This window comes from Tamandua tetradactyla, chromosome 18, assembly GCF_023851605.1.
Source record: "Tamandua tetradactyla isolate mTamTet1 chromosome 18, mTamTet1.pri, whole genome shotgun sequence".
Classification (NCBI taxonomy): Eukaryota; Metazoa; Chordata; class Mammalia; order Pilosa; family Myrmecophagidae; genus Tamandua; species Tamandua tetradactyla.
This window is the reverse complement of record NC_135344.1, coordinates 36,880,968-36,889,806: the sequence shown is the minus strand read 5'-3', so window position 1 is coordinate 36,889,806 and position 8,839 is coordinate 36,880,968. Positions and strand designations below refer to the sequence as shown.

At 47.3% G+C, this 8,839-nt stretch overlaps 1 long non-coding RNA gene across 3 annotated transcripts; it reads right to left on the bottom strand.

Annotated features, from left to right (window-relative positions):
- Positions 1 to 716: 716 nt before the first annotated feature.
- Positions 717 to 6,518, bottom strand: LOC143662115 (uncharacterized). 3 transcript variants are annotated; one of them, XR_013165150.1, is made up of 4 exons: positions 5,867 to 6,518; positions 3,033 to 3,065; positions 1,639 to 2,900; positions 717 to 1,241 (listed from the first exon to the last, which is right to left on the bottom strand). It is a non-coding gene; the product is annotated as an uncharacterized LOC143662115 (long non-coding RNA). The 3 variants fall into 3 exon arrangements; XR_013165151.1 differs by having other exon boundaries at positions 1,908 to 2,900; XR_013165149.1 differs by lacking the exon at positions 717 to 1,241 and having other exon boundaries at positions 1,347 to 2,900.
- Positions 6,519 to 8,839: the final 2,321 nt, after the last annotated feature.

The following is an 8,839-nucleotide window of genomic DNA, read 5'->3' as shown; positions in this document are numbered from 1 at the left end:
CAGCTGAGTTAACGGTGTCAAGGTCTCAGACCAAGGCTGGGCATATAGTGTGCAGCCCACATGAGTGATCGTAAGCTTAGGACCGTTATCACCGAGTTCAGTGCCTTGCGCCCCAGTGGTGCTGCACGGATGTGGGACTGCGGGCTTGAGTTAATAGGGACCATTTAGGGAGCAGGGAGTTCTCAAGCAGATATACTTGCAGGTAGGTGCAGCCCCAGTTGGAAAGGCTTCTGTTCTCATTTGTCTCCAGCTGGAGGAAGGGTTGCCTGAAACATCAACTGTCTTTCTTTTGGTATCCTGTGACCCTGGGAGCGCAAGGATTGGTTTGCTGTGAAGTTACCTCCAAGACAAGGGTTGGGGGCTTAGTAGTGTCTTTTGCACCCTAATAAGACTGAGCTCCATGTAGGGCTTCATACATGCAGACTGGCTGGGAATCATGTGCTTGCTGGGATCAGGCCTAAAATGTGTATGTGTGCGAAAGACAAATTGATGTCCATCAAAACTTTGTGTTCCTGCTTCCTTGGTGTCTAGTTGTCTTTAGAAGCAGGTGTGCACCATGGATGACATTTCAGGCCTTTCTTCTGTCTTGCATCTACTTTGCCGCACTTGGGTGGCGCTACATGACCCCTTCTTGCCAATGGCATGGAGTAGAAATGATGGGTCACTTCCAAGACAAGGCTGTTAAGAAGCAAGTGTGCCTTCTGTCCACTCTCCTTTCCACCTACCTACTGGAGGCTGCCAGGCTGGCAGAAGCCTGTGACCCTAAATCACCACATGGGAAGATGACCTGCCTGCTAACCAGGAATACCACGCTATTTGATAAGGAGAGAGATGTTCTAAAATTGTCGAGGTTTATTTGTTACAGCAGCTGGTCTTACTCTAACTAATATGAAGAGGGGTGAGGTTAGGGGAGGCTTCACAGAGAGGTAACTTTATGAGTAAGATTTGAAAGATGAGTAGAACCTGCAGTGGCAGAGATGTAGTGGGAGTAGGGAGGGAGAGGGAGGCAGAGTTCTGCTCGATATAAGAAAAAATTGTTGAACAGTTGACAGCTGCCCTAAAACCAGTAAAATCTGTGAGGCAGTGAGGTCCTTGGCCTTGAAAGTATATGAGCAGAGACCAGATGCCTTTCAGTGACCCCATCAGGTCTGAGGTTCCTTCCAATGTCCAGAAGGAAGGTGTGGGGTGCTGCACACTTTTTGCACAGGGTATCCAACTCCTTTCTTCAGGGCTTTCTGAGCCTGGAGTGAGAACCCATCATTAACTACCCACAAAGAACATGTTAATTAAGTATACTGAGAAGTTACCTACAGTTCCCAATGTTGTGATCAGGCTGTGTTCCAGAAATCTCTATGTGAGCCAGTAGTTTGGAACTCAGAATGCATTTTCCCATAGAAACCAAGTTATAAATGGTGATTGGTTTTTCAGGCCAGTCTACAAAGTTCTACATAATTCATAATGTTCTTGAAGCTCATCATTAACAGTGCAGGTTGACTGGTCTTGATCACCATTTATAGAAATGTATTTCAAGTTTTGATTTGGAATGCAACCATGTTTCTCACTTCTGAGTGGGGCTGGGAGAAATTTGAAAAGGCTGGGGCAGGGGGCAAGTACTTTGGAGGATGAGGAGCTCCTTACCTCTACCCCACTGTGGCCAGGTGGCACCATGCCCCAGATGTTTTGAATTGGGGACCAATGGACACAATCTCCATGATGAGGGCAGGCACAGGAATCCAGACATGAACACTCGAATCCCTATCCCATCCCACCCTCTGCTCATTAGAGCAGATCGGTCACGAGGCCTGTACATGGTCTGTGGCCTTGTTCAGAGAAGCAGCTAAATCCTGATGGCGCCAGGCAGGTGCCCTGACTACAAGTAGCCCACATGCAGGCCTCTCGGTGACCACCTGTCCGGAAGAGCTCTGCTGTCAGGATGATGAAGGTGTGCAGAGTCAATCCAATGGCTTCCTCCAGAATTCGGAGTTTAGAGTAGAGAGGGGCCGGATCAGCTGGTAGCCAGGAAGGACTTGAATGGGGAAACACATTCATCAGTCAGAGTGCCAAGATGCAAGCATCAGGCACTGCCTCTCGCTGGTAAAACAGAAAAGAGGTTTCTGAAAAGGACGCTGGGTGACACTACAGCAGCCATGGTGAGTGCCCTACCCCCAGCCCCTCACATTCACCACCACATGTAGGAGTCTGCTGATTGTGACAATGGCTGACTCTCTAGCCACAGGGAGTGTGCTTGGACTGGGCACAGGACAAACCAGAAGTACTGCAGAATTAACGCCCCTGCAAGCAGCTGTCGAGCAGTGACAGATGGGGAGTTGGTTTCCTCTTTCTTCAATTAGGATAACTCCAAGGCATTGTTCTACAATGTCTCCTAGAGTTCCCCTGCCAGATCAAGCTCTGGTTGCCCACAGTGGTAATGGGTTTGATATAACAGCTATTGTTGCTGTGTAACAAACTGTCCTCAAATGTTATGGCTTAAAACCATAATGCTTCTCTATTTCTCATGATTCTGTGGTTTGGCAAGGCAGTTCTTCCGCTGGTGTTGCCTGGGCTCTCTCATGCAGCTGCCCTCAGCTGGAGGTTGGCTGGGATAGAAGGTCTAAAATGGCCTCACTCACGTATCTGGCACTTGCTGGGGAGCCTCAGTTCTCTTCCATGTGGGCTTTTATCCTCCATTAGGCTAGACCAGCTTCCTTACACGGCCATCTCAGGGTGGTGTTCCAGAAGGGCATGAGAAGGTGCTGCAAGGCTATTTGAAGCCTAGGCTCACTTCTACCATATTCTATTGGTCCAAACAAGACTAGGTTCACGGGGGCAGAGAAATGCATTCCACCTGTGGGTGGGAAGAGGGGGGAAGCCCCAATGCCTCGGAGCATGGAGACTGGACCCTGGAATGGGAGGGACATGGGTCATTAAACAATTTGCCACACTTGATGATGCACACTTTATCAGCTCCCTTCCTTTCTCTGTCTCTCTACCCCCTTGTTTTCCTGAATTTGCCTCTCAAATAAAATACTTACACTTGAATCATCAGTGTCTGCTTCTGGGAGAACCTAAAACAAGATTCATAGAGAATTATTTGAGGACTGGGGAGCCAGACTTGAGGCTCAGCTCCTGGGAGGGATGGTCTACACCATGCTACCAAGGAAGCCAATGCCACTGGCTCCCCAACTTGACACCTCTGCCCCACGGTGCTTTCTTTTCCAGTGACTCGTGTCTGGGTCAAAGTCTCGTGTGGGTGATACTAAGTGGTGGAGGCTAGACCGCCTACCACGGAGGATGCAGAGGTGAGTTTTCTGGGTTCTGTAGTGGGGAGGAAATTCCCCCAAACATAGCAAGAATGTTCAACACCCAGAGAGAAGTAGAGGCACCCAGAAAGAAGAGATACCAGAACAGTGACACCAGCAAGGAGTAGTCCCCTGAGCTGCCTGAGCAGTCACCACATTTCTGAACCATCAGGGCTACCCTTCTTCAGGGGTCTAGGTGAACTTAGTTTCTTTATCAAAGGAGCTGTGGTGCCAGCTATCCCATGTGGATCTGTCCCATGTGGTCCCCTAGGACCACAAAACCCCTGTCTTGGTTTTCCAAGGCTGCTCTAACAAAGCATCACAGGGTGGCTTAAAGCAACAGAAGTTCATTGGCTCATAGTGTGGGAAACTAGAAATCTGAAAGCAGGGCCATCCTCCTTTGAAGTCTATAGTTGGCTTATGGCATAACTCAATCTCTGCCTCTATCACATGGCTATCTTCTCTCTCTGTCTGTCTATCTGTGTCCAATTTCCTCTTCTTAAGACACTAGTGAAATAGGACTAGGTCCCATCCTAATCCAGTTTGGCCTCATTTTAGCTAATAATATCTTCAAAGACTGTTTCCAAAAAAGGTCACATGCATGGCACTGGGGATTAAGATTCAAACATATATTTTGAGGGACATGATGCAAGCTCTACATCCACCTGTAGAGGAGGGGAGTGTCCTAGGCCCCACCCGGCCCTCATGGGAGATGGTCTGACTTGCACAGCCACCCCTCCCCTGGCCCCTGAGTGACAGCTTCTGTTCACACATCACCAGCTCCCACGGGTCCTACAAGCACACCATGCTTGTACTTCTGTGGGTGCCTGGCTCATTTGTTCATTTGTTGATTCATTAGTTCATTCCATTGTACATCTGGGAAGCATTCACCCTTTTGCGGAGAATCACAGACCCAAGAGCTATTAAGTGACAGCAAATTCATGAGTGTTTATACAGTGTTCACAAATCAATCAATCAAAATCAGACACTGGGACAATTTCCAAGTCATAGCCTTCCAATATTATTATAATTTTATTTGTTTGATTAGTTTTAAAATGACAAGGATACACACACACATTTTAAAAAGTCAAATAATACTACAAGGTTACGACACAATGAGACAGTTTCCTGGCCCACCTCTCCCCATTATCACAGATATCCCCTTAGGGGCAACCACTGGGCTCTGTTGTCTGTTTCTTCTGGAATTTACTCATTTCTATGTGTCTGAAGAATATGCCTCAGTTACCATCTTTAATTATAGGTATTACCTATTGATTTTTTATTATGATGGATGCAGATTAGCTGGATCTCCTAGAGCAGTATTCTCTCTGCTTCCCTTCCTCCATCCTTTCAATGTGATTTTACAGTTTTTGCTCAAATCGACATGTAGAGTTTACATTATTATGCTTATGCAAAAATCACTCACAGCCAAGCATTACAATGTATGTTACTGTTTTCTTTCTTTTTTTTTTTTTCTGCTTGCTCTGTCGTTTTCAATGATTGCTAATCATGCCCTTAGCTTTCTTTGCACCTATCTCATGTTCTTTCCACGGTATAGTTTTCCACAAAGTCAGTTAGAGGTTGTGATCTAACACCTATAATTTGGTCCCTGGAGACTTCTGTTCTCCTTCAATCAGGGCTTGCTGGACTCTACACCTGCCCCCTAGTTGTCATCCCAGGACTTTGTTGTCATCCTTAAAATTCCCTCGCCCCTCTGGGTTGGAGTCTGCACATCCTGGATCTCACATCTTTCTCTGCCGTGCCTTTCTGCCTTGCTTTGGTAAAGCACAGCCCCCAGTAGTTCCCCCCAGGCTACCACTGCAGTGGTAGAAAATATGATTATTCTACAACATCCTACTTTCCCATCTGAATGATTTGTGAGGATACAGAAACTTGGGGTGGAGATTGTTTCCCTGTAGAATTCTGAGGACACCACGCTTCATTGTCTTCTCTGCCAGAATGGCCATTGAGAGGTTCAAATCTCATTGGGGCCACTGACTCCTCATGTGGGAACTGTGCTCTTCTCCCTAGAAGTCTGCAGGATCTACTCTTTGTCCACAGAGTTCTGAAAATTCTCAGTGATGTGCACTGGAGTGGGACTATTTTCACCCAATGTGCAGGAAGCTCAGTGGGCCACCCAATCTTCATGGTGCAGTGAGCAGAATTAAAACGTGACCTGGGGACTCTGGATTTCCCAGACAATAAGCTGACTGGGCCTGAGTGTCCCCATCTCCCAAAAGGAGGAATTGTACCTAAGCTCAGCTTTCTACAGGACCAGAGCAGCTTCCTCCCCAATCCCCCATTCAGGCTTGGGGGTACACAAAGTCTCCAGATGCTAAGCAGCTGGTGTTACCCAACAACTGCAAGCATCAGGGACTCCTGATCCAGCCTGGGTGGCGCCAATAGCCCATTCTTACCCCCTTGACAAGACTACGTTTCTACAGTTGCCCATAAAAGGGAGATCCACAGTGAGATGGGGTCCCTCCTTTGGAACCAGACCAACACTTCATGTCAGCTCACCTCTTTGGGAGAATCAGGGCTTCCCTTTCCCCTCCCCTCCCCCTTACCTTCACATCTCTTCTTACTGATTCTGGCCTTGTGGTTTTCTCCTTCTCCAGTAAAGATGATTCCTTAGAATATACTGTGAGATGTTATGAAATTCTCCTTGAACTCTAATGCATGTCAGAGGTGGATACCCAACAGGACCCATTTTTTAACTGTTCTGCAGCTCTTGTTTTTCTGAACTGGAAAATTTTCTTGAGTTTTTGTGAGGATGATTCTCTCTCAATCTCTCCTCCTCTCTCTCTTTCTATTGTTACCCCAATGCTGGAGCTCCATATTTTCCGTGTCTTTGTCTCTTTGTTCTACTTTCTGGTAGATTTCTTCAAGTTAATCTTCCAACCCTTCGACTGATGCGTGTCGGCTGTCATGTTTTTAATTTCCAAAAAATTTTTTGTTCTCTAAATGTTCTTTTAAAAATAGCATTCTGTTCTTGGTATGCAACATCTTCTCTTGTTTCTCTGGGGATATTAATGATCTTTTTTAAAAAAACATTTTCTTCACCCTGTACAGCCTCAACTGCGTCCATGTTGTTTGGCCTCCATCTTCCTTAATAGAGGCTTTTCTCAGAAGTCTGGTAATCCTTGGTCATCTGTTCATGATTAAGTATAGTGGGGGGTGGGGAGGAGCGAAAGTGCTGATTTGAAGCTCAGCAGTGTTCAGAGCCCACACAGGTGGGTATTGTGACTTCGAGCTCTGCTATAGGGTGATCTTGGGGAGCCCTTTGTTAGGCATCCCCTGAGTTGGTGTCTAGGCTTATCCTCAAATGTCCAGGGAGTTGGGGAGATTTGGGGTGGGGGTCCAATTATTCCCCTACCTAAAGACTCTGCTTTATCTTCTGCAGAGAATAAACCTCTGCTCTGCTGGAGAAGGGGGCAGACGCCCAGCAGCATGGAGAAGCACTTGCTTCTCAAACTGTTTTCAGCCTGTTCTCCTAATTTTAGGTACGCCCCTTCATTCCCAATTCCAAAGCTATCACAACGGTCAGTTCCCGAGCACTCTGAGAATTCTCCAACGGAACTGGGTGCTTTCACAGATTTTCTCCCACTGATTAAAGATTCCGTTCTCTTGGGTCTGCCAATTCCCAGTTACTACTTGTCCATTTGCCTTCTATCTCTCCAGATTTTGTTGCTACAATTCCCTCTCCTGTCTTCCCTGTCCTTGTGGGTTTATGGCTTAAATTAAAAAAAAAATTTTTTTTTTTTTAGAGAGTTTCGGAAGGGACCAAACTTAGGTTGGTTTGAATCTGCCGTTTTTGCATCCTTTCTTATTATACTCTATTCTACCAAGTTATCAAATCCTTTTAGAAGTCTCATTCCTGCTGACTTCATCTGTCCATTGCCTTGGAAGTTAGGCCAGCCCCCCACATGCTGCTTCTCAAACTGCTGTAGCTGGGAGGTAGAGCTACGTTCCCTAGGGACAGAGTTCCAATGTCTCTCAGAACCTCAGAGTCCCAGGGACCCGCAGCTCCTTCTCAGGGAGCCTGGGGTGAAGATGGCATGGACCTGTGGCTATCATCTTGGGGAGGGGGATGGAGTCCAGCCAGGCACGGCCAAGGACAAGCCATCATAGCAACTTGGGTGAGCAGGGCAGCTGCCTTCACAGCGTGGCAGAGAGGATGGTCTGCATGTTAGGAAGACAGTGGCTTGTTCTTTCTGGTCTTCATTCAAACACTTTTCCCTGAAGCCTCTTCTCTTTTGGAGCTCAAGTCCCTTCTTCTTGGGACTGAGGCTGACTCTTGTTTGCCAGGTTAATTCCTCTATGGTGGCGACCTCTATGGTGACGATGGCCTCCCATGTGTTGGTGGCTCTCGCTCTGGGGGTCTGCACCCCATCTCACTCACGGAGGGACACTCACAAGATACTGTAGGTGCCTACCCAATTCCATGCCCTCTCTTGCTGGCTAAGAGGATGGTGGTTTGTGTGGGTGGCATCATGCCATCCCCAGGAGTGGGTCGTGAGTGGTCAAAGCCAGTTGCATCAGTCCTATTCCTGTGTGCCATGACTGGTCCAGAAAGGGAATGCCATCCAGTTCTGGCCAAGGAAATATACATCTGGGCTAGCGGAGGGGTGGCGCATGGTGCAACTTCTGGGAAAATTTTTCTTTTCTGTTAAAAAAGAGAGAGCCACACAGAGAAGAAGTCTTTCTCCCTTTTCTTTTCTTCCTGTTTTGGATGCTATCATGGGAAGAAATGGTGCCTGGGCTGGGCAGCCATTTTGTGACCATGAGGCAATGAAACAGAGAATAAAAGCTCATATACTGCTGTTATTGGAATCACAAGATGGATGGAACATGGGGCCTTGATGATATTGTTAAGCCTCTGAATTCACCTTGATAGCACACCTACTCTAGGGCTGTGCCAAATCGAGAGTAAGTGAACTTGTGGCTAATCCTTGTTTGAAACCACCTAGGATAAATGCAGACTTTTCTTCAGGCTTTACTGCTGTGACCACATCTAAAGGCAAGTCCTCCAGGTCAGCTGCCCAAAAGGGTTTAAGGATCTGGAGGTCAGAGAATGTGGGAACAGGTGGGGACTCTGGAGTCTGGATGAATCCCTCTGCTTACAGATGGGAGGATGGGACCCAGATAGATAACTGTGTGAAGTGGTGAACCCCTTGCCACCGTAGTATTCTCGTGGAGGCTGGGTGGCCACTGAGGGGTATGCCAGGGGAGGACTCCCTTGCTGAGCTGGGGGATGGACTGGACTTTATAAACAACTTCTGGTCCCAAGAGTCCCTGATCCAAGGCTCCACCCCCCCCCCACCCCCTGACAATGACATTCTCTCTGCTGATGGCAGCTCATTTTCTTCTTCATCAAATTTATCAAATTCTAACAGTCCCCATCTGGCTTTTCTTTGGAGCAGTTATTATTGTTAATCAACCATCAATTCATTCCTAATGATGCAACCTGAATGCATCGTGGGGTGAAGGCTGACATCTGCCTTGCAGATGGACATCCCTGGGTGGGCTGGCTGTCCTCT